We start from the raw sequence: 6,108 nt of genomic DNA, 5'->3' as shown, positions 1-6,108 counted from the left end.
AATTTCTACCCGGAATTTTTGGAAACGATGTATTTTGAATGATTATATATATAAGTATTATTCAGTGCATATGCATATATGTTCTTGGTAGAAGTAGGAATAGTGGGGGCAAGATACGCGGGTTAGGCTAATTAAGGAAGAGAAATCCATAACGGGGAGGTTATGGGTTAATTCTGAATTAATTAGCTTAAAAATCATCGTTTTGCGTGCGACTTAAAATTTAACGAAACCAACCTCTGAACCACGCTCGGGGTTTTATTCTGAGCGTTTTGATATATATATTGCTTACTTTCGAAAACTGGCCCCAACGGACGCAGAGAAACGCGAGGAACTGGAATCAGAGAAACGGCACGCAAACCGAGGCAGGATTTTAGCGTTTCAAAGGTCAGATTTTTCTCACTTTTTGTGGCTGAGTATGGGTCACAATCAAAAGAGAAAGTGGGCCCTTTTTGCTCCACTCAAATGGAGACATGTGGCATTGCTTAAATAAAATAATAGAAAAAGAGAAAACCCTTTTATTTAAAACCAAAAAGCTATATTCTCTCTCCTCACTCAGCCAAGAGAAAAATTCAGAAGCTCTCTCTCTCTCTCACACAGCCTTCTTCTTCTTTTCTCTCATCCACCATTGTTGCCCAACAAAGCTTCAACCTTTGGCCATCATTTCTGCCCCAAAACGCGAAAGGAGGGCATTTTCGGAGTCGTGAAGCGCGTCTCTACGTGTGGGACTTCGAAATTTCAGGTTTGGGTGGACTTCTTTCTCTCTTGATTTTCGTGGGTATGGGGTTTTGGGAGATATGATGGGTAGTCTTGCTAGGTTTCTGCTTTATGATGATTATTTGTGAAGAAATTTGTGGAAAGCATGTTGAAATTGCAATGTTTGGATGAGTTAAACATACCCATTCTGTTTTAGGGTTTTTATGATGATGCTTGTGATGTTTATGTGCTGAAATTGCTTATGGAAAATTGTTAGAGATGAAAGGTAGAGTTAACCTAGGGTTAGAAAGTGAGAATGTGGTGTTATGAGTGGAAAAAGAGTGAGGCTTTGAGAGTTGAAAGGCTAAATCTGGATTCTGTGGTAAATGGGGGTTAAAATGAGTTAATCCTAGCTTGAAATGCCATTTAGGACTTATGAGAAAGGTTAGGCTGTGCTAGAGAGAAAAACAAATGACCAAAGTGAACCAAGAGCCATTTCTAGGGCAAAATTAGGTGTTGAGGAGTCAAATTTTGATTTGGTGGAATTTTAGGTGTAAATCCAGTTTGAGCAAGTTTAGATTGATGTTATGGACTTGTGTGAGGTGAGAGTTTGTTTCAAATTTGTCTCATTCTCAATTTCACTTCTCAAGCCTAGAAAATCCATTAAATTGAGGGGTTTTGGACACCTAGATTTTGTGTTGCTGTGGTTTGAAGCTTGGCTTTGGTTTAGACATGATTGATACATGATTTGGGACTTGTAGGATTTGATTTGGGCAAGATTGGATGAGAGGAAGTGTGATTTTCGAAATCTGCACTTATGCAGAATTTTGCTGTCAAGTAGGTGCAGCAGAATTTTGGCTTTGTGCAGAAAAATGCTTGTGTGTGGTGGGCTGTGGAAAGAGTAGTACAGAATGAGTTTTGGATGTTTGCTAGTAGATCCCAACGGTCACAATGTAGGCTTATGTACTAGAGACTTCTAGTAAAATTTTCGAGTCGATCCAACGGTTAACGAATTGGAACGAAGGAATTATTACTGGGGTCTTTAAGTGAGAAAAGCTGTGATTTTGGTTGGTGTTTTGGGCAGAGTTTTCTGCCTTTGCCCTGTTTTGCTTGGCTGTGATAATTTGTGCTGTCTGAATGTTGTATTACTTGGATGTTGGGAAAGCTTGGGAGGATTAATGGGGACTCGGTGTTGAGAGGAACGAGGATATGGGCTACGTGGGAGTACGTGAGCTCAGTTGGAGGTGGGCAACAGGGGATGGTGGGTTTATGCGCGCTTTGTGGATGTGGAAAACTTGTTGTGCACCATCGCCCGACCGCCACCTAGTACCACATGTGATGGGTACCCCATAATCCTACAAGCTTGAGATGAGGAAGTGTAGAAGGGTGAAACTTCATGCTTTTATTCGTTGACCACAGAGTGGTACCTGGAGATATGTCGCGGGGGTCAGGAGACCTTGGGGACGTCAGGTGGGGTGCTATTGCCCAAAACCAAGCTTGACCAATCCCGACCCAACCCGGGCATAGTCGGTCAGTGAGAACCTGTGATGTACCTAAACAGGCGAGCTCCTGGCAGTCAACAGATAAAAGGAACAAAGACCACAAAGCAAGGAGGCTTGTGGTGGCTGGCCAGCTATGAACTTGATTGATGTGTGAGATATGGCCTCTGGTAATCGATTACCAAGGGTGGGTAATCGATTACAAGGCTTAAAAATGAAGACAGGAGACTAAGATGGTCTCTGGTAATCGATTACCACGGGGTGTAATCAATTACCAGGCTTGAAAACGAGGTTAGGAAGCTAAGGGAGCTTCTGGTAATCGATTACCAGGGGATGTAATCGATTACCAGGCTTAAAAAGGGAACTGGGAGATGGTGGAGGCCTCTGGTAATCGATTACCAGTCTGTGCAATCGATTACACAGAGGAATGGGTCACTGGTAATCGATTACCAGGTATGTGTAATCGATTACACAGTGCATTTTTGCAGATTTCATGTTCTGAGGCTGTGTAATTCGAGTTTAGCCTCTGGTAATCGATTACCAAGTCTGTGTAATCGATTACCAGAGATGAAAAGCCTTAAGATACCCCTTTTAATTGCATGTAGTGGTTATGAGACGCATTGTGTTGCGGCATAGTTAGATTCTTGTGAAAGAGTCTACCCCTTTCTTTTCCTTCTTGTAGATCGTGATGGCGGCACAGCTAATCCATGATCGAGTGGAGATGGAGTGCCTAGAGGGAGCTTGGGAGACCCTCGAAGGCAACACGAGGTGCCGATTTCGGGGCACCATTCGATTCACGGCTACTTCTTTGGTGCATCCAGATGAAAGAGTTTATCGACCGTATTTTATTCTTTTATTTTCACGTGACGACCTAAAGTAATGGCTGGTATATTCTTCCTTTTGAAACAGCAAAATAGTTTAGATATTATGAGCGGTAAGAAAGAAATGACTCCGAATAGAGTTGTGAACTGGCCATTCAGGACTCTATAGTGAGGATTTTCCTTCTAAACCTAGTTATGGTGAAAAGAGAAAGAAATGAAAAAGAAAAAGAAGAAGAAAAAAATTTACCATGGTTTTTGTTATTTAAATTATTACTATTAAACCAGTCATTAATTTAGGGACGCCACACTAGAGCTGCTGAAGAAGGCCATAGGGTTCTCATGAATCTCAGGGTAGATTTTTGAGTCCACGGGCCAAGGTTGGGTCCACTTTTCTTTATAAATATTAGAATAGGTTTTCCTTCTTTTGGACCTTGTATTTTGGCCATTTAAGGTTTGTAGGATACCTTACAAATTAAGGGTATCCTACCCTACAAGTTAAGGTTACCCTAGTAGTATAGGGTTTTTAGCCCCCCTCTAGCTTCTCAAGGAAGCTTTCTTCCTCTAACTTCCTAAGGAAGCTACCTTCCTTGCTTCTTAAGGAAGCTTCCCATGTGCTAGGTTATAAATAGAGACATGTGTAACACTTGTCATAACTTTAATGAATGTGAAACTTGAGACACACTTTAAAGTTCAACTTCTCTCCCTATTCTCCTTCAATTTCCATGCCACTTTCTTTCTCTCTCTCTCTCATTCTCTTCCTCCATTGAAGCTTCCTCTCTAAGCTTCTTATCCAAGGCACTCTCTTGGTGGTGAAGCTTTTCCTTCCATAACTTATTCTCTAGTAGTTGATGTCTCCTCTCACCTTTTGTCCTTTATTTTTTGTTGCAACTCCATGGTTGAAAATCACCATTAGAGGACTTTATTGAAGCTCAAAGATCCAGCCCCCATGGAAGTTTCTCAAGCAAGCTTTCATCAAGGATGATATAGCAGCACCCAAAGAACTCCAGGTAACTCTATGCTACAACAAAAACATATAAATTTCCTATTACAACTTAATAAAAAAAATCTCAAACAAAGTATTCCATAAAATTAGCCTCTATGTTCTGTGAGATGTCTACTCCCCCCTCCCTCGCATATTGTTCTTTCAAGAATAAGGGGAAGTTCATTTCACTTGCAATCAATGGAAAAGTGAATGTTCAAAGAAGGGAAGGTTTTTACCTGTGTGAGGATGGCCTTACAACGAATGGACGGGCAACACCACAGAGACAGGCTTTTGACTGCCACTGAGTACACAACCAAAGTGAGGGACGTCACAAAGGACAGTGGGTGAGGGACAGTGCAAGAGTTAATAATGGACGCAATCGAGAGTGGGTGAGCTACAAAGGGAGACTTCGAGGGAGGGATAATGCGAGAGTTCGAGGGTGTAATCGAGAGTGGGTGAGCTAGAGAGGGAGAGTTCGGGGGAGGGACAACAGTGTAATAGTTCGAGGGGGGAATTGAAGCTAGGGATTTCAGATTTGGGAATCAAAAACCAAGACGATTTTGTGTTAATAATCATCATGGTTTCATATCCCCTAATTACAACATTGTCACCCAATCACATTCTAAGATGGTTCCTGATAACCGTCTTAGAATGTGTGTCGTCAAAAACAATTTTCATTGTCTTAATTACAAAAATGACACCGCGTCACATTCTAAGACGGATCAGTTATAACCGTCGTAGAATGTGTGTGGTAGAATATCCTTTTTGTAGTATTGTCGCACGCTTGTTTAATATCTGATCGAACATTTTTGGCATTGTGTTTTCCGATTTCGTGATCTGAGGCTACTAGGAAGCTTCACCAAGGAAACTCCAAGGAACATACGTATTATCAAAAGCCATGATCGCTAAGATTTACGAAGAAATAGTGGAAAAAACTAAGCCATAGCAAAGCAGCCATATCAATTATTTGGATGTTTTTCACCCTTTTCAACCATATGTAGCTTATAAGTTTAGATGTTTAGAATTCAATATATGATTAAGATACAAAAGTAACGCAATTTCTTAACAATAATTTTTAGCTAAATTGTATGCTTTACCTCTTAACTATTTTATTATTTTATAAATTTTATCACTTAAGTTTTTTTTTGAACATTTTACCATGATGCTTTCAGTTTTTCACACATTTTACCATCCATTTAATTATAAATTTTCATATAATGAAAAATCATTAACTTTTATACTAATTATATTGTTTTAAAAAATGTATATAAAATAATGAATTTAATGGTTATGCCCAAATACCGTAAAGTAGTTCTACATTATTATCTAATCACAAATATTATTAGTATAACTTTTAAGATAATTATTATAAAAGTCAATAAAATTAATATGATAAATTCATTATTATATATATATATATATATATATATATATATATATATATAATATTTAACCTATTTCATAAAATATGTGTATAACATTATTATGTAAAAAATATATAAGAAATAATATATTAATTTGTAACATATATATATATATATATATTTATATTAATCAAAATTATCTTTAATAAATTTATATATTTGAAATATATATATTTCAAATAATTTAGACACATAATCATAAATTATATTAAAAATTAAAATACTTAAAATAAATTACTATTCAAATGCTTTTAAGTAAACATATTTAAATAATAATTATAATTTTTAAAAGTTAATTACATAAATAAGAAAATATATCCATAATAATTATAATAATATTTAACATATTAAATAATATATATATATATATATATATATATTATTTCTTTTAATCTATGACAACAGAAATATGTACAACTTCAACTTCTGAAATGTACCCCACTTGAGGGCCTCGATCCGAAACATTTCTACTCCAAATTGCTTAGTTTCCAAATGGCAGAAATCCGAGCACAAGGATGAAACTCGCAACAGTTACTTGACCAAGAGAGGAATTGGGCTTGTCGCTGTGTCACCCTCTGCGCGTGTCGTCGTCGGCGCCGGCGCCGATGCCTTACCCAAACGACAAGATCTACTGATTCACGGCCTCTGTGGCCAGATCTGTGGTCTTCACGGCCAGATCTGCGACCCTT

The sequence above is a fragment of the Glycine soja genome, chromosome 14 (genome assembly GCF_004193775.1).
Source record: "Glycine soja cultivar W05 chromosome 14, ASM419377v2, whole genome shotgun sequence".
NCBI lineage: Eukaryota > Viridiplantae > Streptophyta > Magnoliopsida > Fabales > Fabaceae > Glycine > Glycine soja.
Note: the sequence above shows the minus strand (reverse complement) of the source record.